This window comes from Canis lupus, chromosome 6, assembly GCF_048164855.1.
Source record: "Canis lupus baileyi chromosome 6, mCanLup2.hap1, whole genome shotgun sequence".
NCBI classification, from domain to species: Eukaryota; Metazoa; Chordata; class Mammalia; order Carnivora; family Canidae; genus Canis; species Canis lupus.
This window is the reverse complement of record NC_132843.1, coordinates 30,975,218-31,001,633: the sequence shown is the minus strand read 5'-3', so window position 1 is coordinate 31,001,633 and position 26,416 is coordinate 30,975,218. Positions and strand designations below refer to the sequence as shown.

At 38.2% G+C, this 26,416-nt stretch overlaps 1 long non-coding RNA gene across 2 annotated transcripts in view; it reads left to right on the top strand.

Moving 5' to 3' along the window:
* The window catches only part of LOC140635179 (uncharacterized), a 312,797-nt gene that overhangs the window by 248,391 nt on the left and 37,990 nt on the right, over window positions 1–26,416 (top strand). The gene's annotated exons all lie outside the window — the stretch shown is intronic.

Sequence of the window (26,416 nt, the reverse complement as noted above, 5' to 3'; positions counted from 1 at the left end):
TTCCCCGAAATTATTCAGTTGTGCTATCTACAGTGTTTTTAGTCTCTATGCCCAACACAGGGATTGAACTCACAACCCTGAGATCAAGAGTCAAGTGCTCTATCAACTGGGCCAGTCAGGTGCCCCTACAAATATTTTTATAATTGGGTATTTTCCCCCATCTCTGGTCCTCAGTTGTGTGTACTTCATTTACTGATTAGTGGGATTTGAATATCTGAACTAAAGTGATTCAAGTCCTTCAGCTTTAATCTGCAATTTAGTTAGCTAACAAATATGGTAAATTACTTCCAGAATACTTGACTTAATATGCACGTGTTTTATAGTAGAAAGAGCCCTCGCCTGGGTATGAGAAGCCCCATATTAGAGCCAAGACTCTTCCCTTGACTAGTTGTGATCTACAGGAGAATCACATTGTCCTGGGGATCTTGGTCTCTGATCTATAAAATAAGGGGGAAGATGTATTTGGCCTCTGAGTCTCCTCAGTAGTAGGGTTTGGCTTTGTACTATTAGCAGACAGGTTAGCTAAGTAAAAATGCCAGAGGAAAAGAGAAAACAAAGAAATGTGATGTAATGTGGAAGGATGCACTAACTATGCCAGTGGTGGTGTGGTCCAGAGATGAGCGTAATGTGATGGGGAACCAGATAGAAGGTTCTTGAGTGCTGCCAATGTTTCATCTGCACAAATATGCTGAGGGTAATCATTCTCTAGAACTTCATTGTTTTAAGTCAGAAGCAATTAGAAAAATTCTGGTTCATTATAAGTTAAGCATTAAAAACTAAACAAGCACACATATGAGGAAAGTTTAAAAACTAAGATTTTGTCTTAGAGACAATGATTGATGTTAGGTTTGGCCACTTAAACTGTCCTGTAAAGAGCATTTAAAAATGCACTGTAGGCAGTGCTAAAATTAAGATGTACAAGACATTAGGAGCTCAAAGCACTATTTCATTAAAAAAAAAATGTTCACGTCAAAGAGATCTAATTTAAAAATATGTAAAACTCACTTTCTGTTGATTTTAAAAATATGTGTTTTCACCGGCTTCTTCAGTACAGATGGAAATGAGGATACAGTGGCAATCTCAAACAGACTCTGACTGGATAGAAACCAAGAATATGCAGCCAAATCAATAGAGGTGGAGAAGGATAGAGTCGATAAGGTTCCTCACAGCTCCAAGGGCAGATTCAAATGAAGGGTTGAACAATCATTTGCTAAATCTAATAAAAATTAATGACAAGTATTTCCATTCTCCATACATTTATCAATTCACTTAATAAATAAGTAGCTGTTAGGGAAATGCATTAGGTAGTAAGGATATACCCGTGAACAAGATAGATCCATGAGATTGACCCCTGTCCTCAAGAACCATATAATTTAACAGAGAACATAGTCAGTGAGCAAGTAATTTCAAGTATGATGAGAGTTATAAAAGGGCAAAGGGGGCAAACTAACTTAATCACAAAGACAGAGAAGCACCTTAAAGAGTGTCGTTAACCTGAAAACTTACAGATGAATGGGACTAAGGCAGGCACTGGTCATTAATCCCTAGCTGCCTGTGAGCACCTTACCTTGGCTGGAGCTAGAGGGCGTGGTTAAGGTGAACCAATAATAGTGGTGCTTGTGGTGGGCTAGCGGTTCCTAAAAGAACAGTCCAGGCAGGAGAGCTTGAGGCAAGAAAGCAAACTGTACATAATAAGCAATTTGGGAAACAAAAAGTGTCTGCATCTATATCTACATATCTAGAGAGAGTGATGTTCATATAAATATAGAGATAATTAGAACATAAAAAGAGAAGAAGAATTAAAGTGACATTCCTCAGAGAGGCGGTGGAGGTGCCTGATTTTGCTGGGTGTTATTGTGGAATTTAAGGGGCCTTCTCTGGCTGCTTTATGGGAACTGGACTAGTGAGGAAGCAAGAGGTATCAGAGTGCAGACTCCAAAGAATTGATGTGAGATGTAAGTACTTTATACACCTGAAAACAAAAAATGTGGTAAGAAAACCACCATCTTAAAAAAGCCACTAACAACTGAGGATAGAGCTTCCCAGGGTTTATTAAAAGTTAGCACAGCTGACCCTCCTACAATATATATCTACCCTGCTGTCTTCATCTCACCCAGGCTCTGTAAGTGAGCTTTGTATTGAGGGGAGAGTCACTATTTTCATGAGGAGTGTGTGCATGGAGGCCCAAGAGAATCTCTAATGAAGAGATGAGGGATACTGGTGAGAAGGGGAGACTAGATCTCATTTCTATGTTGGATATCTTCAGAGGTAGTCAAATGACTATCTACCCCAGTGGAAGAAAAGTAAACTGAAGAGAGGAGGCAGACAGAGTAAATGTAGCAAGCTTGGCTCATATCAGTTGGCTTGGCAAAGATGACTTACCTCTAGGTCAAATGGACACCGCAAAACACTGTGGAAGCAAGAGTGAAGGTGGCAGCAACAGAGCTGCCCTCTGAATGAACAGTCCCATGTTGCAAAAAGTAAGTGAGAACCTAGGGCAGAGAGAGCATGCAGGCTGCCTAGTGTTCTAATTGATCTGGAGGCTGTATTAGTCCCTTGCATTACACAGTTGGGCTCCAGGAGTGTGAATAGCACGGACACCTGCCGCACACAGGCCATCATAGGTGATGGGTCAAAGGTAGGCAGAAAAGCAGGCGATATCAGCAGAAAAGGATTAAAATTATGCCCAGTAAGATAAGATAAAGGACATTTGTCCTTATCCTTCATTGTTTTGTCCTTGTCCTTCATTTGTGAGGAGCTAGTCCTTAAGAAAAGGACAATGGCAAGAAATTGAAAAGTGCCAGCCAGTCCTTAAGCCAGCAGAAGCAGAGGAAAGCATTCAGCATCATATGAGAGAGATGGAACTTTTCATGTGGACTGACCAATTTTGATATTTAAAATAGATGGAAAGTAATAGGATCTTTCCAGAATATTGTTAAAAGGTTGGAGAGAGGAGGAGGGGTTTCAACCTAGCATGTTTTGAGATAATGTTTAAAAGAAATAAAATAATCTCATCTTAGACTCAAGTGGAATGAGATTCCTTGGTAAACAGGTTGGATTGAAGTCAGTGTGGGTGCTTCCTGGATCCCCAGCCCAGACCCCACCTCACTATCTTGTGACAGAGTCTACTGTCAACCTTCTTTCAGGAGAGACAGATTTTTGAGGTCTTTACTGAATGGCATCTGGGCCCAGAAAATGAACAAATTTCTCGAAGTAAAAAACAAATGTTCAGCAATATAACTCAGCCTGAATGAAGGCACTGTTTTACGATAAATGCAAAACAAATTGTGCTTCATTTGAGAATATGTTTGTTTTACCTTAATGTAACCAAGAGTCCCCTTATGAACTCCAGCTCTTGTGAATTACGTTATCTTGAAAGGTGATGTCAAACCTTTACCTCTAGGGAATAAGAAAATCAAATAAAAAAGTAAACAAGGGCAAAATAAAATAAAACTGTATTTAGTGTGTAATGACAACCTTTCCCCTCTGTCCCATCTCCCTCCTGCCATAGGTAAGAGTGACAGTGGCCTGGCAGGTTGATGGATGCATGGAGGTGGAGGTGAGGATGCTAAAATTAAAGTGAGGCTCTGGAGTAGGGGTGGAATATTTGTATTTAAAAATAAGTCTTTCTTAGAAAAGGCCTTGGGACTTCTCAGCATCTTTGCGGTGGCAGGAGCCACAGGCATGGATGCCTCTGCCTAGGAAGAAAGTGAGAGATTAAAAAAGGAGCCTAAAATTAGGACTGTGTCAGTTTTACACTGAACAGCCATTTTGTGCTTTTGCTACAAACTTTCACTTCTTCATTTTATTTTCATTATTTTAATACCTGTAGATGAAACAGATGTTATTAGTTCCTTTCCATGTTAGGAAATGGAGGCACACACCTCTAAATCTTGAAATGGCAATTTCAAAAGGACAAATCCAACATCGTTTTCTCATCCTCTGTCCTTTCCAGTACAGTTCAATTAACTTATCATTTTGGTCCTCATTTGGAACCAAGAATTTTAACCTAGAGTTTCTGGATAATAGTCCTAATTCTTTACTTGAGTGCTGAGAAATATCTCTAAGAGGTTGACTAATTGTCAGAAGGAGAAATTTTACAAATCTACATGCTTGTGTGTAATTGGTGATCTTAACCAACTTAACCAACTTAAATACAGACTGATCTTTGATTTGATGCATACTCCAGGTGGTAATTCTAGTAATATTTTAGGACACCTTTCCCACGCACCAATGAATTCACAGGCATTCTAAATACCAACCTCCAACTATTCTCCTCAGGAAAGTGATATACTGCCTCTAATGAGCCTGAACTCTGCGATCCATTTGGAATATTTTGTTAAGCTCTATTTAGTACCAATAGATATGGCACACTCTGGGTGGGCAGTCTGGTCCCATCCCCTCAACCCCAGTGGAGATGGGAGTTTACATTTCGATTCCTGGAAGAGCCCTGTGTTCATCTTCAGGCCCTTGCTTCTATTTAGAATTAAGAGTGAAATGCTTTTTTCTCTATCGACTGTCGGATTGTCAAAACGCACTGAGCTTGTTTGGATTTGGGGTATTGGAATGATGGGGAGACCATCTGCTTTCTCTGACATGATGACTCCCCATCTTTTGCAAGATGTAATTATTCAGTCCCTTGTACCCAGGCTTTCTCTGAGATGAGGCATTCAAAATGTCCAGCATTAAATGCTTTTCAAATAGAAAACAAGATTTTATGACCCTGCAACTGCAGGCTCAGTGGTTTTATGCTCCTTAGCCTTTGTGATAATGTGTGTCTGCTTCCCCCATGCAGGCTATGCTGTGGTTAGTGTTGATTCAGTAAAGAATTTTTTGTTTCGTTTCCACAGATATTGTGTCTGTGGAGGACAGATTGTATTTCCTGATAGAGCTTCCTAGTCTTAAAGCACACTTCACTAATCCCAGCTCTCATTTGTGGTTTTCAGTAAAAAACAAGGAGACTGATTATAGAAGAATCGGCAAGAAACAAGGGAGGGGGATAGAGGTGGCATATGTACAGGGAACAACTGAGAAATGGAAGCATTTGAAAAGCACTACATAATATAAAATATATTTATATATTGATTTAATTAAAAGGAGATATATGTCCAGAAAGTCTCTGATCTTACTCTCCCAGACCAGAGATTATGGACTGGTTTATTGTGTAGATTTTAATAGAATGTACTGTTACTGAAGTTAACATTCTGGAAGATAGAAACTTAAATTTCTACTTATACTGAGTTTTACAGTTAGAAGGAGAATCATAACCTTTTTTGACCTTTAGAAAGCTGTCAGCCTTGTGTGCTTCGTTGTTTGTAATACTTGTATAAAAAAAAATACCTTTAAAGGCAGGAGTTGTGTTCTGACATGTGTCCTCTGAATCTCTGTAACGCGGATCCTGGTTATAATGAGAACTCCTTGAAATTGCTCATCTGTGCCATTGTTGTGTTTGGCCCATTAAACCCTGAGCTCATGAAAGAAAGGAGTTACATTGAGTCTCCACTAGGTCAGGGGCATATACTTCCCTAAGAAAAGTGCTGGCTAGAAAGAAGTGATTGATTGGGTGTTTTGAAGTGTTTATATAAACACGTGAACTAGTTACATAGCTATATTGTGCCTGTGGCCTGAGGAGACAGTAGTAGAAGTGGCAGTCTGGCAGCCTGCTCTGTCTCAAATTTGCTTTTTTGGAGGGATGGTGATAGAGGGAGAGGTGACTTTTCCACAGAATGGAGTCTGCGTGAACAAGATCATTTTATTTAAGGCAAAGTAACCACAAAGGTAATTTGCAAAGTATTTCCTATTTCCTGTTTACATCACTTACTGGTGATGTGGAAATCATGTTTCTAAATATTAAAGAGATTGGTCAATCACTTGATGATCTTAAAATAGATTCCTAAGTGAAACTAGAACCTTTGCAGTGTCCACTGCAGGCAGGTGGAATACCAGTGTTTCCAGAAGGGTATAAAATTTGCAAAGTAGGTGATGAGATGTGTTCCGTGGGAGAAACCAATGTTCAGCTGAGGTGGAATTGAGACATGATCCTCTCTGACATATATAACTCTCCTTGCAGCTATAGGACGTCAGAGAATATCAGGCCTGATAAAGAACAGCCACACAAGGACTCTGAGGTTAAGGAGAAAAGCTGTACTTAGATAAACAAATTAAGGAGCCATTTTGAGGTGCATAATGCAGTCCTGTAACTAGTGAGAGGTGATAATGACCTTGAGGCAAGGTGTTAGCCGCCCAAGGAAAACTCTCCTGGAACAGAAGCTGTGTAGGACATAGGAAGAATTAGAAGATCCTGGAAGACAAGATATCCAAATTTACCCAGAACTGATTCTCTTTTATTGCTCCGTGGGCAAAGATTCTCTCTCAGCTCGTTAGCAAGCTTTGCACACAGGTTGTATGTGTAAGTATAAATACGAGATAAATATGTAGTAAAGGTAAGTATTCTGTGAAAAACTGTGCCTTAAATGTATGTGATTTGAAATCTATTGCTAAAATATTTCTCAGGCTAAGGTGATGATGATTTGTCATTCCAAATTCAAAACATTTTCAGGATAAGGTTATCTGTGGTATGGTATTGGTGTGGAGTGTGGGGGTGCCGATTCTTAATGTCTTCAGGTATTAGGATGGACACAGGCGAACATTTTCAGAAAAACTTTAGCCTTGGTTCAAGTCCCCTTTTGGTCTCTCTGTGCAGAAATGAAGATGTCATCTAGTCATTAAAAATATTTATTATGTAACTTTATTTTCTTAGAGACTATTAACCGTGCATTCTTCATTTCTTATTAAGTTATAGTGTTCCCTTATTCATAAATTTGATAGTTTCAGATTTGGGTCAAGGAGTTATAAAGACCTATACATCTCTGACTCTCAACCCTGATTCCTTCACGTGTATAAGAATCCTCTGGGATCCCAAGCACCCTGGCCCTGTACACATATATACCTACTACATATACATGTAAACACACATGCAGACATATGCTCAGAGATGTCCACATGAACACACATATAAACACGCATGCGCACACACACACACACACACACACACACAGGCACACACATCCCAGCGACACAACCTGAAGGAATCTGGCTTCATTCCACAGGTGTGGGGGGTTGCTAAGCATCGATATTTAAAAGTACCTCCCTAGGGAATTCTAATTTGCAGCCAGGGTTGAAACCCACTGGTCTACAGCATGTAGTAATCTGCAGTTTTGCTGAGGCACAAAATTGAATTGCTTGTGCTTGGAGTAAGTGATTCAGTTGGTGAAGAGGGCTAGTCTGCCACTCAGCTTCTGCACCTCCGGACAGCCTGCTTTTACCCTATTTGGGCTGGCACACGCACTGACTTTTATAAAGCAAACAACATTTCTGGAAAAGTGAAAAATAAAAAAGCAAACAAACAAAAAGCACACCAAAATAGCACGTTGCTTCCTCTTTGTGGGAAATTGGCTGAACAAAACCAGTCACTCTTGTCTCAGATGTAACTGAAAAGATTGAGAAGACATCCTAACAGAGCCCCGTAGTAGGAGATGCGTTAATGGCGCTCTAATGAGGCAATCTCATATTACCTGTATCCCCCTTATCTATAAGGTGCTCCTTTTAGAGTTCTAAGTTAATGCAAAAAAGACAAGGATTTATCTGACTAGCTAACTGTGAGATTTTATTGGCCTGGTGATGAGTAGGATGATACATCCTGGTAGAAACTAAAACTGGTTCAAGACTGGCTCAAAAAAAAAAAAAAAAAAAAAAAAAAGACTGGCTCAATAGTGAACATTCTAAACAAGGAGAGAATTATCTGGGATTCTATGCCATGAATTTGCATGCATATGTATGTGTATGTGCATGCACACAAGCAAAAGAAAAACAAACAAACAGGAAAACAAAGAAAATATCTCCTCCGTATTGCAATCACTCTTTCCAGGATGTGTGACAACTCACAACCAGGACCGCACTGATTTTTCCTTCATCCCAAATTAAAAACTGTTTTTCTCATAGACCTCTCCTTTATTATTATTAATCCTTTGCACCTTGAGACACTCACTGCACATGGACTCTACAGAGTCTGAACTATACCACATCTACTTTAGTAACAATATTATAAAATCTAGAGGAAGAGGAGAACAGTTTTATTGAGAGAGATTTTATTTTCTTGTTTTCTGTTCGTTTTTAATAAATTCAAATTTTATACTCCACCTACTAAAGGATCCTTTCTAAATACCGAATCCACACTTTTTGATGGGTTCCCAGCCAGTTATGGCACTTCCTTTCTAATTAATAACCATTGATTAAATGACTTTTTACTGGAACTGCTCATGACCTTTGTACCATGGAAAACCTAGACAGGTATAAGATAAACTGACTCATTGCTCATGTTTCCTTGATTCATTTCTTACCTGTAGACACTACTTTATGCCATAAGGTTTGTACCCCTAAAAATGCCAAGTAAGGAGATGCCCGAACCAAAATAAGCCTCTTCATAGATGCACCTGCCTTTTTCTATTTTGAAAAAATCCTTTTCAATGTGTTCATGAATTTAAGATTCAACTATTGTTCTCACAGTTTTCAATACGATGGACAAAAGATACTGCAGTAGAGGTTTTGCTTTAAAGAAACTTTCCTTGTTTAACTGGGCATCTAGCATCTAGCATCTGCATAACTTTCTTCCACATGCCCATCAAACATGAGTTCTTTTTTTCTTTTAAGATTTATTTGTTTTAGAGAAGGAGAGAGAGCTCTCACGGCCAGGGGGAGTGGTAGGGGGAGTGGAGAGAGAATCTCCAGCAGACTCCCTGCTGACTGTAGAGCCAGATGTGGGGCTTAATCCGAGAACCCTGAGATCATGACCTGTGCTGAAATCAAGAGTTGGCCACTTAACTGACTGAGTCACCCAGGTGCCTCTTGAGTTCTTCACTTATAGGAATCAGGACCTATATAAACAACAGTTCTGCTCACTAATGTCCAGAGATAAGTCCCTGGCAACACTCCCACTTAAGGAATGACATCAAACTAGCACCCCTTGACATCCTCATCATTTCTTGGTCCAGAAAAGTGAGGAACAATCTCTGAGAAGTCTTGCACAGCATCCCTACTAACAACATAATTGCCTTCTGCCCATTGTTCTGCTTGCATTGAGCTTACATGTCATGTTTGAGCAGTTCTTGTCACTAAGACCAATTAAATTCTGACACTTCATATCCTATCCTCTACGTACCATTGACTTTCCTGCTGCCTTATCCAAGACCCATTGTAAGACCTTGATTATAAAAATGGCCCATGGCATAAAACTTGGGTTGGAATTAGGAACCTCAAGTCTGATTGCATCCATTAGCACTTCCAAAAGTAAGGCTATACTCAGCATACCCACAAACACTTCATTGTGTCTGTATTATGTCTAGGTTTATTTCCCAATTGAATTTCTTTGGGTAAATAAATGGATTATGTCTTATCAGCATTTGTAGCTTCAAATAATGACTTGCATATGCTTTAAATATAAAATCCATTTATTTTAATAAATAAATCCACAAAACAAAATCGTACATTATGAAATTCAGTCCTTGTCTGCATTTTAAAACATTTCAGCCCCACCCCTACCCCCAGGAAACACTTTTGTTTTCCTGGATTGAGGTTAGTTGTGTTTCATTCGATGTTTCTGAAAAGTTTCTTAGAATTTTCTAATTTTAATTTCCTCCAAGCTAGAAAAGCAGGTAACTAAAGTTTATAGAATTTGTGTCAAATTAAATGGGACACTCAGAGTCTGGAATTTATACCTCTAGAAATATATGCCTTTACCATATTGATCATAAAAACTGAGTGGGAAGAACAGTATTTTCACCCGCCTGAAATAAAGTAAAACACCAGAAATTACATAGGAAGGTAAAGGTTGAATATATATAAACATCTGAATAGATTAATACAGAATAAATTAAAAAAGTGAAAATTTCTGGTCTAAAATATTTCTTAAATATAATACTATATGTATTTGATATTGTCCCTAGTCACTACTCCCTGATACAGGAATGAATGAAGGGGATAAAATATCCTGTAAGTGATATTTAGTTAAGTTATTTTAATAGCAGTTTCATTACATCTAGCCATTGAAGAAGGTGGAAAGTGAACCCCAGGGAACTGTAATGACTTGACAAAGGTCATTTTAGCAGTAAATGACATAGAAGAGAGTGGTTTCCAGAGACCTGACCTCTAAACCCTGCCTCCCCATTCTACTTTCCCCTGATACTGCTATAAATGAATATGCTATTTTGATGGCGACAAAGCAATAGAAATGCTTTTTATTTTATTTGTAAAATGTTTTTCTTTACACAAATGGAGAGTATGGCAATACCTCAGAAACACAGGTATTTGTGAGATGTACCTGTTCTTACAGAGGTACACATAGAAGCCTAAAAAACTCTTTTTTTCCGGGATTATATGCTTTTTTTAAAAACTTGAAGTACAGTTGTAAAACAATGTTACGTTAGTTTTAAGTGTGCAATCTAGTGATTAGACAAATCTGTATATTATGCTATGCTCACCACAAATGTAGCTACTGTCTACTATCACCATATAACCCAATTACAATTTCAGTGACTATATTCCCTATACTGTCCCTTTCATCCTTGTGAATTTTTTATTCCATAACTAGAAGTCTGTACCTCCCACTCCCCTCTACGCATTTTGCCCATATCTCCCCCTTTTCTACTCTGGCAACCTCTAGTTTTTTCTCTGTATTTATGGATCTGTTTCTGGGGTTTTTTGTTCATTCATTTTATTTTTTAGATTCCACATAAAAAGCTGTACTCTTGACATGCCCTACTAAAACCTAGGTTTTTGCTTCTTAACAGAGCTGTAAAGGTTCAGGTCAAGGTCCCATTAAAAAAAAAGAGAGAGAGAGAGAGAGAGAGGAAGAAAAGAAGAAAGAAGAAAGAAAGAAAGAAAGAAAGAAAGAAAAGAAAGAAAGAAAGAAAGAGAAAGAAAGAAAGAAAGAAAGAAAGAAAGAAGAGAAAGAAGAGAAAGAAGAGAAAGAAGAGAAAGAAGAGAAAGAAAGAAAGAAAGAAAGAAAGAAAGAAAGAAAGAAAGAAAGAAAGAAAAAGTGTTGTGCCCAAGATTGTGAATCTGAGAAACCACCAAGGAGCCGAAACCAATGCAAGCACACGAGGGTTTATTAGCAAGCTCGAACTTGGGTCCAAGTATACCCAACACAGCAGAGCAGGGACTTGGACCCCAAAGTGGGTTACAGCTGGGTTTTTTATGGGCTGGTTTAGGGGATTTTCAGAAGGAGTGGAGGAATTTCTCAAGTTCTGTTTACATTCTGATATGGGGCTTTCCAGGGCATTGAGCTCTGTTCTCATTCTAATATGGGACTTTCTGCCACTGGCTTGGGCTCTGTTGTCTTCCTGATATGATATGGGATTCCCTGCCGAGCACATTCTGCAGTTTTTCCTGTAAAGTTCAGCTCTTATTCACAGGGGACTAAGATGGCTGTACTTGTGCTAATGCTAAACTTGAGGTGGCATGGCCTTAATTTTTCTCAGCCTCCACAAAAGAAAGGAAGAAGAAAGAGAGAGAGAGAGAGAGAGAGAGAGAGAGAGAGAGAGAGAGAGAGAGAGAGAAAGAAAGAAAGAAAGAAAGAAAGAAAGAAAGAAAGAAAGAAAATTCTAATAATATTTTTTTCTTCAGTTAGGACCATAGCTAAATGAGTGTTACCATACAATTTGTGTTGTCAAAAACATTTTTAGCTCTCAACTGTTCTGACCATTCATTGCTGAACAGTAAAAATCAAGATAAAAAGCATTTTCAACTTACCTTACTACATGGTGAATCTGTGAGGTCCTCAAAGCATATTCCATAAGGAGAATAAAAGGCCAGATCTTACCTAGATATACCAAAGATGACAGCCATGCAGTATGATCCGAGAGGGAAACACACATAAAATCTGCCTATCTCTGTTTATCATTCTCATATTATACTTTCATTTCTTTGAAGTCTTCAAGCCTTAATTTAACTATTTTCTTTTTCTGAAAGGTATCATACTTTAAACTTAAAAGTGTTGCTTGTGTAAATAGCTGTCACCTTAACCAGGAACTCATTGGCCAAATAAAAACCAGGATTTGGCATAAATTTAGGGAAAGATGCCGATCCAGTTCAGACAGCTCATAATCAGCTCGGGTGATAAAATGGCTTGGGACTTGGGAGTAGGAAAAAACTTATACACCTCAGTGAAAGAGGACTAGCAAGTGGAAGTATTGGTATGCATGTCAGTTAAGGGAGGTAAAGAGTTTAAAGAGTTCCTGCCAAGAGATTAGCGAGATTTCTTTTTTTTTTTCTTTTTATGGTGAAAAAATTTATATTTAGATTTATAGCGGGCTGAACTCAGTTTAGATGATCCCAATTTTTTTGGCAACATCCAAAGCATCATAGTCAGGAGCCAGTCGAACATATGCTTTCTTCTCTCCATCAGGCCTGATCAAGGTGTTGACCTTGGCCACATCAATGTCATAGAGCTTCATCACAGCCTGTTTGATCTGGTGTTTATTGGCCTTGACATCCCCAATGAACACAAGTGTGTTGTTGTCTTCTATTCTCTTCATGGCTGACTCAGTAGGCAGGGGGAACTTGATGATGGCATAGTGATCAAGCTTGTTTCTCCTGGGGGCGCTCTTTCGAGGATATTTGGGCTGCCTTGAGAGACATAGGGTCTTGGGTCATCGGAATGTAGGTGACGGACTGATCTTCTTTTTTTGTGATTGTGCACGCCTTGCAGCACCGCTTTCTTAGCTTTCAAAGCCTTTGCTTTGGCTTCAGCTTTGGGAGGGGCAGGGGCTTCCTTCTTCGCCTTTGGCGCCATCTTCATGAAAGGAGATTAGTGAGATTTCAACCAGCCCAGTTGCTGTCTCAGAGGTGCTCCAGTTGTGGCGATGCTATTTATTAAGACCTTCACCCGAATTGCTACTTTTACTAATTTAAAGACATTTCTCCATCCTGTGTTATAGTTAAAAATCAAACACAACAGAATAATTTTGAAAACCCACTAGGCAGCATCTTCTTCAGAAAATCACTGTTCAAAGACAGTCATAAATTAAGGAAGGCCATCAAATCACCTTTTAACTTTTTCTTGGCTATTGGAACTCAATTTATTTAATTTTCTCACATATCCCCATAATAATATCATTTCTGTTTTTAGAAATGCATCTAATTTTCTCATCCTTTAAGTAACTGAAATTGCAAAAATTCTAAATGTGAAGTAATAAATGCGGGGGTGGGGGGAATACCAGGTTTATTATGTTGCATATCAGTTTCTTTATGATATCCTGAATTCCTCTTGATATTTCCTATAATGGCAGTATATTAACAAATTCAGCTTTAAGGCAGTGAGAATCATAAGACCAAATACAAAATAGAAACCTAGTTCATCTGGTCATTTAAAATATGCTTCTTGATTAATTAGCTTGACAAATAATATCCATCAATACATCAACCAAAAAACTTGATTACCATACTGTCCAAAAGTGTAGAAGCATGGAAAAACAAGAGTCTCAAGAATCTGAGAGTACACTGGGCATGACGCAGTGGCCATGTTTGCTGTTCTTTTTGCCCTCTACCTTTGGGATCATGGTGGGATTGCTTTTCTTGACCTCTTGTTAGTTGAATAATGTGTCCAGTTCTTTCCAACAGGTTGTCAGTGGAAATAAGATATTTGAGTGTGAATTCTAGATCCTCCAGACCTTTTATTTCCCCTTTAGATAGGGCTCCAGAGTGAGGAAAAAGCAGAGAAGAGTATCTTGTTCTCACTCTAAGGGTATGTGAGCAAGAAATAATATTTTTTTTTCAAAACACTGAGATTTTTATTATTGCAATGTAACCTAGCATCTACTGACTAGACTAATAAGTATAATTAACATCTAAGCAACTATAAACAGGAAAAAGATAATTGCATTTGTAATAAATTTATTACATATACATATATCTTGATAAATATGTTTCCTAGGTTGATCAAAAGTTAGGCTGAAACTTTGCCTATCCCAATTTCTGGACCAGGTATTTGGTGTGCATCATTTATCAAAAACAATTAAACATATCAACTGTATTAATTTCCTGGGGCTGCCATAATTAATTATCACAAAGTGAATGGCTCTAGACAACAGAAATTTATTCCTTCACAGATCTGGAGTCTAGAAATATAAAATTAAGGAATCAGCAGGGCCATGCTTCCTTTGAAGCCTACAGGGAAGAATCCCTTGGTGCCTCTCCCTAACTTCTTTTGTCTCTTGACAGTCCTTGATGTGTAGCTATATCACTCCAATCTCTGCCTGCATCTTCATGTAGCCTTTTTTGTGTGCCTTATATGGTCTTTTTATAATGACACCCGTGGTTGGATTTAGGGTCAATCACATTCTGAAGTTCCAGGCAGACACTTCTGGTGGTGGATGGAGAACATTGTCAAACTCAATATGCCTGACTGCCCTGAATATAGTTTGAGTTTCAAATATTATCTATATAATTAATTATAAGGTCAACGTCATAAATGAAAAACAATTATGCCATTGAATTTAACATGTATTCCTTTTTTTTTTTTTAATGCTGATACTCTACATAGCTTAGAAAAGAAAATTGAGGAAAAAGACCAGTTGTTACTTGTCCTAGTCTTCTCCATAATTAATAGGTATGTGAAGTAAATATTTACCAAATGAACAAACTGATTGGATACATAAGATTATTCTTGATCAAATGACAACTAGATTTCTGAGGCTGAATCCACGGGGTTACTGGTTTTCTAATTCTGCTGCCATCTGGATAATTAGAAGGTCTGTAATAAGCCCGTTTATTTCTGCCTTATTTTTTTTAATTTTGCCCTCTATGTTGTAGTTTTTTTTTCTTTATGTGTTGAATAGGTCTGTAGTTCAGATGAATCTATAGTGATGTATTTGAAAATTGTCAATATCTACTGCATCAGCATAATTATTAAATATGAATTAAGTGTCTACTCTTTGATGATGATGACAAATAGAAAGCTGGGCAATTTGAATCCAGCTTCGAAAAATGAATGACCAGATTGCTTTAGGACATTTAGGAGCAGACTAGACACAGTTTTGAGGGTGATGTACAGAATACAACCCTCTTAGAGTACCATAGGCCTGAAATTAATTTCAAGGATTAGGTTTACCAAAACAAGCTTCATTAAAGATAATTTGAATTAGGGCCTGGGTTAAGGCATTATGTTGTCGAGAAAAGTAAGTCTTTAAGGAATTAATGCTTTAGCTCATTTAGTTTATCTGACTAAATCTCTTAGACCTTGAAGTAATGAGACTCAATGGTGAATGAATTTTGGTGAGAAGAAAGTTGGAAACTTAATGCATTTTTTGGTTATCAGAACTCTGCAATTTAGAACTCTTAGTTTCCAGTAGATGAGAGTGTAGAGACAAAAGGAGCTTAGTCAGGGTACCTGAAAGGATGAGCTGTATGCCCTGGAATAGAATTTCATTTTTATGGCAGTTTTGCTAAGGGCTGTCCTTAAAAGCTTCGTAAGTCTTGGTTTCCTTGGATCTTATTTATTGCCTAGAATAGGGCCATGTTGCACTCTCATTTAGCATGGCACATCAGAGTATATGATGAATTTTTTTTTCTGCCTTAAATCCCTGCAGAGCACAATGATAGAGACATAATGCATCTGCATACACATGCAAGGTAGTTTGAATTTAATGCATTTCATATCATTAAAGTTAACATTTCATGTATTATATTTCCTTTTAGAATACACTTGCATACATCCATATCCATATAGATATATGCACGCACACACACAAAATCCCATTATGTAGATCAATTTACATGATCACAATGTTCATATCCATAAAGCAGTGAACTTCCCAAATCAGATGCATGCATAAAAGCATTGATGCATAAAATTTCCATCTTGCAAGTACAGAGAAAGTTCTAGTAGGCATTTAGTGCCATGACAGGTCACTTAGGTTACAACTAGCTATATAGGACATGCTAATAAGATTTAACCTTCTTTGTCTGTTGCTGAAGGGGGGGGGGAGAGGAGGGGTGAGACCTTCTTATCTTTGAAGATATCAAAGAAAATTAAAAACAACCACTTTCCCTCTGATCCCTGTGGCTGAATGTTTTTGAGCTGCATAAATGAGGTACACAGAAAAAGAATATATATTTAAGGGAACAATATGAGATCTTAATCCATTCGCTACTGATCATGGCATAAGTGACATTGATAAAACAGAATTTGATGGAATGTGTGTATAGAAGTACTTCCATCTCCATACTTGATGTGACTTTTCATCTAAAGTAAACTCCATTGAGATTAATATTTAAAATGGAAAGCTAAAAACCCAAAGTGCCATGTGACAACACTTAAGTAAAAATTTATTAGACTTGTCATTTCTGTTAATTATTGTCATTTCAGCTAATTACTAGCCATTCCTGTTGGTTATTAGACATGTCGTTTCCCCTTCCAAGCTGCCATCTAGCACCATCTCTGATTCTGGTTTCACTGCACACTCTCAGGCAACGGGTCAGGGGCCAGCCCGGTGGATCTGAACTCCAGAAGAACAATTCAGAATTGTTGCCAAAAGGTAGAATGACAGGTGAAGAAATCCTTAACAATTCTTATCCTTCTGGCTTGCTAGGGTGAGAGCAAGGGAGGTGGCATCATTGTGTTATAAATAAAACAACAAAAGCAAAAGGAGTTGTCTATGAGCTAGAATAATCCATGAAGAGTTTATCGATAACTTAACTGAACTCCAGAAATCTCTTGAACTCAGCAACATTCACTTCCCCGGGGTCTTACAATCTATATTGGACAATAGACTGAGAGATGTCGGCTGAAGAGTAGCTTAGGGAGAGCAGCCTGACACTGATTTTCAATAAAAAAATCCTTCCTGTCTGAAATGCTATCAGTGGATGTTAGAGAACTGTGTGTACATGTGTTTATGAAAGTGTTTATTTTTCCCCCAGGTTTTCATAAAGTATAATCTGGTGATAGTAACAGATTAAACTAGGAATTGCATCAGTGAAATGAAACTCAGGGATCACAAGAAAAAAACCACGGAAATGCAGACATTGTATTTAAAAGAAATGTCAATGGACTTTAGCATCCCTAAACAAGCAGTAGGGACACTTGATTTCAGTATCTTTAGAGTTTGATTGGAAATCATGGCATGGTCCTTGTGAATAAGGCAGGTTGTGCTAATTATAAAGAATGTTCATGGCCACTGTATTGGATAGCTGGATAAATGCCCTTTCATTACATTTTGGTTTTATATGTAATAAAATAAAATGGTAAACTGAAAGATTATTTTGGAATCTATTCAGTAGAAGTAGCCAAATTCATCAAATAAATTATTTTGCTGTGGAGGTTTTTCTCCAAAATAATCCAAATAACTACAGTTTGCCACTGTAGGCTCAGAAATTCACTCTCTCCACAAAGGCTACATTTGAGTTCCTAAAACTCATTCATTTTCTAATAGACTCATCATCTATGTTAAATTTATATCATGGGTTTCCCCCTCTATACATTGGGCTAAAGTAGCCATCCCTTATCCCTTTGAAATGTTCATTCAGTGTTAGTGAGGTGTTAGCATTTTGGTCAGGACTACCATTACTAGTCTGAATTCAAGGGCATCTTCCATACTTTGTGCAAGAGTGAAGGAAGGGCAAGGAGTGCCTAAGATTTGCTAGGAAAACTTGGGTGTTCTAAATACGTACATGATATTCTCGGGCTTTATTAGATGCTTCATAGGGGGGCAGTGACAGTAGAACAAAAAGGAGAATCCAGCCATTCATTGGACTAAAACCAGATGTTTCAGACAGTATCTTGTCCCACTAAAAATCTTGTTCCCACAATGGCTGGCAGTTGAAATGCCTTGTGGAAGACTGAGATAGCAAATAGCCCGTTGGTCATTAAACAGTTAAAGTTGCTCTACCTTTTATATCCCTACAACTGTCAGAACTCAAGTATTGAGATTTGGACGCACACCATCAGCTTGTGCATTCTGCAAGATTAGGAAACCAAGAGCTGTCCCATCAGAACAAGATTTTAGGGACAGGAACAAATTAATCAAATGCTGACGAAATTTACAAAAGGTACAAGAGGTTTTGAAGGCAGGAGAGGAATGTAATTGCTACAAGGCAAGGATACACAAATAACTTTAGGGAGCAAAGGATTACATTAAGTAGAGGTAGATTTTTTTTCCTTGGGAAAGAAACCAGAGTAATGAGAATAATACTTTCAGGGTATATATTAAAGAAGGTAGGATCTACTAAATTAATGATGAAATCAAAAGTTTGTACTTGGATCAAAGACTAGTAAGGCCATTATTATGCATGAAATTCCTGCTCTGTTCAGTGTAGACAGAATAAAAGGTACAGAAGGGTTGGGGAATGTTACAGGAATTCTATCCTAAACATAATTGTTAGGTACTATTTAGGTTGACTCTCTAATCTATCTCGGGGAACTGGAATAAACATCTTGGCAAAAACATGAGAAATTTCTCTATATATGAAAACAGCCACTAGGCACAATTGAGTTGTTTGTAACCTGTGCAAAAATTCCCCCTCAAGCTTGAGAACTTTGTTTCTATCTTCCTACCCAAACCCGGCAATTGGCTACAGGTATTTGCCTGGAGCAACTTTGGGACAAATTGGAAAGGGAATAGAAAAATAACTTGCTGCACGTGAGTGTGCGTGCGTGCTTCACCACAATCAATCACATTTTCTCTGACATTGCTTCATTTGTGGATTATTGCAAAAACACAGGAAGAATGTGAAAAGATAATGTTGTAAAGCCATCGGAATGAAATTGGTGGGAGGAACCCATTTCTCACTGTGTTCCCCAGCACCTCTGCACTCAGAATCCCAGCATTGTTTAAACCTCCATTCTATATAAGAAAGCTAATCAAATGACACTCAGGAAAATTGACTTGGGTTTTCAATCTAGTTTCAGATCTCTAGTGTACTTATTTCAAATGGCATTTGTTATTCTCTGCATATCCTTAGGAACATGCCCTGTCAAGAAATGCCATACAACTTCAAACCATGTTTTTTCCCACCTCTATAACTTTTTATGTATTCCCTTTTTACATTTTATTACAGCATAACATCTAAAAATGAAATAAAGATTATAGGCAATGCTTCAGGACCTAGAGTTCTATGCCTTGCCCTGAATATAAAACCGTGTTGATAGGAACCGCTGTTATACCTCTGTAAATTGCTCAAATCTCCCCACTGACCATCACTGTAATTATTTCTGCTTGGAAATGAAAGGTTTGATCGGCAGAGGGGTCTTTTTTTATGTCTATCTTTTCTTCCATTCATCCGAACTACACATTTCCCCCTTGGTGGTGAATTACGGAGATTAAATCTGTATTTATTTATAATACTTATCTCTGGGAGGGGGCAATCAAACAGAAATGAAGAGAAAAACAAGCAATCAATTTCTGTAACTTTTTAAAAGGTAGCAGTAAGAGAATTTGCTCTTCATTTCCATGACTTTAATGAAATCAGAGTAGTTGGTATCATTGTTCTCTCTGAAATTGTGTACTTTGTACAATATGGGGAAAGAGAGAGAGGAAAGAAAGGAAAGAGGGAAGGAGGGAGGGAGAGGGAGAGAGAGGCTTGGAGATTTCAAAGCAGAAATGGAATTTTCTAGAGATGGGACAAGTTCATCCAAAAAATGTCTGCAATAATACAAAAGTTTCTGTAGTCAGCTGATTTTAAAGGCACTGAGTGTGATATATTTATAGAAAAATCCCTCTGGATTATTTCCTATAGGCTTAAAATGTTTATGCCATATCTGTTCTTCATTTTTTTGCCTTTGCTCCAACTTTTTAACATGGCTCTCCTTGTTGGCCTCTGGCTCTATGTTCCTCCTTTCACCAGATTAGTTCCTCCTTTCACCAGATTAGTTCCTCCTTTCACCTGAACATCATTCCTTTTGGCCAAGCATACCCTTTGGACCCTTGCTTACATTTTATGGGAAATAGCAAGAATTCAAAGGTGGGAAGGTGGTGGGGTAGAGGTAGTGGTATGCGTATGGACGGAGAGGATAGGAGTCCTGACTCTGCCAGATACCAACTATTCCATATCCTCAGCTATCTACCTCCAAGAATTACTTCGAGGATCAAAATGAATCAACATTCTCTCCCCTGCTTAGTAAGAAGGTACTCAAGAGGTATTAGGGGAAATAACTTTAATTAATAAAAAGATAAAATCACAACTAATATGAAATACAGGACAAGGAGGAGAAATAGAGAAAGAGGGTGTCAAAAGTTGTTTTATTAGATTCATAGGGCAACGGTAACTACTGCTGTAATTGTGGTTGTATATTGTTTGCTCATACACTTTCCCTCATGTCCCAGAGATTAGGAATTTTTTCCCACCATTTTCCCCCCATCTTTCTTTCCTTTCCTCATTCTTTTCCGTTTCTCTCTGTTTCTCCCTTGCAGTCTCTGTCTCTCTCTTTCCTTACCGTTCTCTCCTTCTTTCTGTCTTCTTTTCTTTCCTTTTTCTTTATCTAAACTGGATTTGATAGGGCCCATGATAGGACAGTGACCTCAGCATGCATTTCTTGGAGGAAAAAAAAGAAAAAAGCCTTTGAGTATGGAGGTTCTAGACTAATGAGAACCGGGCTACAATATGGTAAGATGCTTTTCTCTGGCATTCAAAATCAGGGGAGATGATGAATAAAAGTCTATACAAACCTTTCTTGGTTTTTAAAGAAAATAAGAATGGAAAGGCTCTAACTATGATCCCAGAAGATGTGCATGTCCTAGAACTGAGATTATATAGATTTCTTCTATTAGCAGAGTTTCTGATGAAATCCTGTGTTCTGCATTTATCTCTGTGTAATCTCTGAGTCTTTTAGACTCTGCACACATGCCAAGTTAGGTAGTGAGGTTAGAAACAAAACATGTGACCACTTCTTAGAATCATTGAATTTAGATGCTATCTTGTTCTGTTTTACAGATGACGAGAGAGACTAAGTCAACTTGCCCAATGTCACAGATTTAGTTGGATGCAGAGCTAACACTAGAATCCTTCTGTCTGTACTAGAATGAGTAACACTATAGTTATGTAAGTAGAACTGATCTCATTGGATATTCACTTCAGATGAGTCCTCTAATAGACATCTATGGAACACCATTAATTACCAGTGAGAGGCCCTTTAGACTAATTAGTGGAACAGAATGTACCAGCTTGATTTGACTGTGGTCATGCAAAGTCACCCTTAGTTTTTAGTAGACTAAGAATGCTTTAGCAATGAATGACCAGAACTCCAAGAGCATCCAAGATAAAAGCAAAAAGTCCTTTCCTGAAAGAGGAAAAAGGGTGCTAAGGAAATTGTTAGTGTGAAATTCAGGAAGCATACCTGCCAGCACACTGATTTCCCCATGCTTTAGTTTACTTCAGGTTTAAGAATTGTTTTTGATATGCATATCACTGCCTCTTGTTCGAGTTAATTTGTTTAAACATTCATGAAGGGGAAGGTTTTTTAATAGAAATGTGCCAAATGGTTTTTTTTTTTTTTTTCAATTACAGACAAACCAGGGTGTTTGCTGATCCATGAACAATGCGAATATTCAGTTGTGGAGAGTTTTACTGCCTACTAACAAAGTTGTTGTTGTTGTTGTTGTTAATTTTTGCTCTCTGTTAAATGCCAAAATCTGTAAGGAAAATGATGACAAACAATTTAGCATCAGCTTCCTCACAAATGGCTTGTTTTGAATAAACCAGAGGTTTTGACTGTGGCTTTGTTAGGTTGGAACGTGAAAAGAAAACAATTGCAAATGGGCGAGAGGCAGTGGAGGAAATGATTCTGTGGGTTGACAAAATCAGTGAGGGTGCAGGGAGATCAGGAACAGCATTGGTGTTAAGTTCATTTTATGATCCATTAAGTTTAGGACAATGTTGTAGGAAGTTAAGTCAGAGACCCCAGGGGAAGTTTGTCATCAGAGGCAAGTTAGCTGATCTATCTTGGGGTTGGAGATCAAGGAATGGTCAGCGGACTGGTGAAGGTTCGTTCTTTGAGATCTGGCCAATTTCTGCCCTGCTCTTCTCTTCTCCCCAACCACAACAGAGTGTCTGGCAAAGAGTGGGAGCTCAATCGATATTTTTGAATGAATAAGTGAATGAATACAGGCAGTGAACAATAGAAGGATGCCTAAGCAGACTAGCATTTGCACATAGGAACAGAGAGGTTGCAAATAACCTGTACCCAATTGGAAAGACTGAGGTCCACATACAGGATGGCTCAGTAAAGAATTCAGCAAACTTTTGTGCTAGTGAAACTAGAGTATAGTGTAACAACTTAATTATAATTAGATTGCAGGAATTTAGTTTTTATGGGGGAGAAGGATCAAGAATAAGATGTACTTGGCTTTGAGCTACTGAGCTTCTAACCTACTGACTAGGCTTCTTAAATTCCCTCACCCTGAAAACTGGATCAATTCCAGAACCCAAGATTAAACAGAAGTGGGGAATTGACACCAATGAAGAACTGTGGAAGAGCTGAGAGCCAGAACACAATACCACAAGTGATTTTGATCCCCTTTTGTGGAATTCTGGGACACAAAGGAAAACCACTTGGTGGATTACCAAATGGATTTGGATTACCAATTTCTTCCAAATTAACATCAGAAAAAGGCAGCGTTGGTGTCCTGCCAGAACTACAAAGGGTACTCCAATCAAAATTCCTTCCATTTTGAAATCTCTATGGGTTTCATTGGCTAGAAAAACTATTGTCCAGTTGAGCCTCATCATCGCAATCTGTATCTTCCACCATTTTCTGGATGCTGCTATCTCTAAGACAGATCACATTGAAATCTGTGCCATTGAAGTCTCACAACCAGCAGAGGAAGGCTTGGCTGTTGTTAACCATCTATCTTTAATGACAAGGCATTACTACTCTCCTTATCAAGAAATGATTGTCAGAATCTGCAAGAGATGTCCTTTCCTTTCGTCCTCAGGGAAAGAATGACTTTCTGTGGTATTTGCTCTGTTACAGAGCATCAGATAGGAGCCCCTTTTCTTCTTTAATACCTTTTAGGAAGCAGACTCAGAATTATAGTCCTTTTCTGAGAATGAGTCAGAGGAGGGGTCATTGGCATTTTTATTTTATAATGTGTGGTATACCAGGTTGAGACAATACTCTGGGTGCACATAGATGTGAGAAATTTACATGGAGGTTGGGTCAAATTCCTGAGGAGATTGAGGACAGTGGAAGGTAAGACAATGCTGGTTGGCTGTTCATCTTCAAGTTCATCTGGTTAATGTTGGGACTTGGAATTGAAACAGATTGGGTCAGGTTTCATAGGTTCCAGTAAAGTTGGGAAGGATGTGGAAGCCCAGTTGCATGGTGTTGTGTTAAGTGGTGGTACCAGAACTTCCAGAAAATGTTGTGTGTCTCTTTGAGGGTGAATGCTTTCCTTCAACAGAATAGTTAACACTGACAGAAGTGGTAGAAGTCTTTGCTGAACACTTTTGAGCATATCAAACAATAGTTCTGCATTTGCCTAATTCTTGAAACTTGAAAAACAGGAGTTTTAGCAAAAGACAAGGGAATGGAAAGGAAATGGGGATAAGTTGTAGTGAATCATAGTCACAGATACTGAAATAAAACATGGAGTAGTGACTCAAAGTGGCTCTGAGTTATGAGAATGTATAGGTAGGTGTTTACTTTTCTGTAAAGGAGAGCCTGAGAAACAGTAGAAAATAGGGACTGTTTCATTGTGTTTTTATGGGGGAGGAGGAGGTCAAATCCCACATTTTCCATCGTAGCCTCTCTTCAAGGTCTTTGGATCTAAAAAAATATACTAATTATTATTTTTTTAAGATTTTATTTATTTACTCATGAGAGACACAGAGAGAAAGAGAGGCAGAGACACAGGCAGAGGGAGAAGCAGGCTCCACGGGAGCCTGACGTGGGACTCAATCCCGGGTCTCCAGGATCATGCCCTGGGCTGAAGGCGGTGCTAAACCACTGAGCCACCCGGGCTGCCCATATACTCATTATTTTTGTAGTCATTTTTTTTTTTTTTTTTTTGTAGTCATGTTATCAAGACCTCAAACTGGAACTCATGGTCTGACACTGACAATCAGATCCTACATGGGATCTTCATTCCTTGATATCTAGCTTTCAGCTGGTGATGAAACTGGTTGTTGCAAATAAAGCAGATCCAGTGCAATACCTCTGCATTTTTACATTGACCTAATATCTGAAAAACCTATTCTGACAAAATACAGGTCACTCTTAACAGGGAATTTCTCCATTGTGATAAGTTTTATGCCATGGGCGGTCTAAATTCCTCCATCTTCCTTGGAAATATTTAGTAAAATACCCATTTCTGCTAATTTTTTAAGGAGAATTTTTTTGAACTTGGCCACAGTAACTTCTTGCAAGATACATCCATGAAGGCAAGAGAAACAAAAGTAAAAATGAACTATTGGAACTTCATCAAGATAAGAAGCTTTTGCACAGCAAAAGACACTGTCAAAAAAACTAAAAGACAACCTACAGAATGGGAGAAGATATTTGCAAATGACGTATCAGATAAAGGGCTAGTTTCCAAGATCTATAAAGAACTTCTTAAACTCAACAGCAAAGAAACAAACAATCCAATCATGAAATGGGCAACATACATGAACAGAAATCTCACAGAGGAAGACATAGACATGGCCAACAAGCACATGAGAAAATGCTCCACATCACTTGCCATCAGGGAAATACAAATCAAAACCACGATGAGATACCACCTCACACCAGTGAGAATGGGGAAAATTAACAAGGCAGGAAACAACAAATGTTGGAGAGGATGCGGAGAAAAGGGAACCCTCTTATACTGTTGGTGGGAATGTGAACTGGTGCAGCCACTCTGGAAAACTGTGTGGAGGTTCCTCAAAGAGTTAAAAATAGACCTGCCCTGTGACCCAGCAATTGCACTGTTGGGGATTTACCCCAAAGATACAGATGCAATGAAACGCTGGGACACCTGCACCCTAATGTTTATAGCAGCAATGTCCACAATAGCCAAATTCTGGAAGGAGCCTCAGTGTCCATTGAAAGGTAAATGGATAAAGAAGATGTGGTTTATGTATACAATGGAATATTACTCAGCCATTAGAAACAACAAATACCCACCATTTGCTTCGACATGGATGGAACTGGAAGGTATTATGCTGAGTGAAATAAGTCAATCGGAGAAGGACAAACATTATATCGTCTCATTCATTTGGGGAATATAAAAAATAGTGAAAAGAGAATAAAGGGGAAAGGAGGAAAAATGAGTGGGAAATATCAAAAAGGGAGACAGAACATGAGAGACTCCTAACTCTGGGAAACGAACTAGGTGGGTGGGGCGGAAGGGGAGGTAGGCAGGAGGTGGGGGTGACTGGGTGACGGGCACTGGGTGATGCCCACTGAGGGGGGCATTTGATGGGATGAGCACTGGGTGTTATTCTATATGTTGGCAAATTGAACACCAATAAAAACAAATTTATATATAAAAAAAGAATCAGGAAAAATGAAAAAATCATAATCCAAGGTCAGTACAATGGTGAATGGCGTCTACCTTTGGCATATGCCAGCCTAGGTTATAAAAGATATTAAATGTTGCAGTAGCATGTGGAATGCATGGAAGGTCCTGGTTTATAGCAAGTAAGCAGCCACCTATTCTATTTATATGACTGATCTTATTAAAAAGGATCTCAAAAAAAAAAAAAAGGATCTCAAATTGTCAATTTAAGATCAAATCAAGAATTTAAATTTGTTCTTTAGTTGTCCTTAAACTGTATTCATAGGAACACTAGTGTTCAAAGGAGATGCCTGGGGGCTAATAAAGAGGTAAAAAGTGGAATATAACTGGTAATTGGGTGGAGTTGGGCACATGGCCTCTGCCTTCTTATTTATTCAAAATAGCTTGACTTTTATTTGTTTTGGATAATAGCATTTTGCATGATATTCTCCTTACTTAAAATATAGTTCTCTTTCTAATATGAAAGCTTTCATTTGGAGAAAAAAGTGCAGAAGTTTATCTATGAGAGTTCTTAATGATCTTTATAAACAAAATGACTAATTGGTGACTAATAAAAGTATCTTCTAGGCTTTAGCAATCTTTAGCTCAGGACCTTTATGGCTTAAACAAGTTGGACTGAAAAGCCTTGATGAGTGAATGTACCTTCCCTTCAGGGTAAAAATAGTACTTAAGCTAGCATGTTCTACTCACAGATTTTTAGCAACACTTCCCAGGAAATCCTCCAAACTGAACCAATCAAAATTCATCTTCTCAATCCCTCTGCTCAAACCAAGGAATGGTCTTTGAGAAATACCATTCCTGTAACTTTGAGGGCCACCAACACAAAATGTTATCTACGTGGAATTTTGACTCTCTACTCTACCAATCCTTCT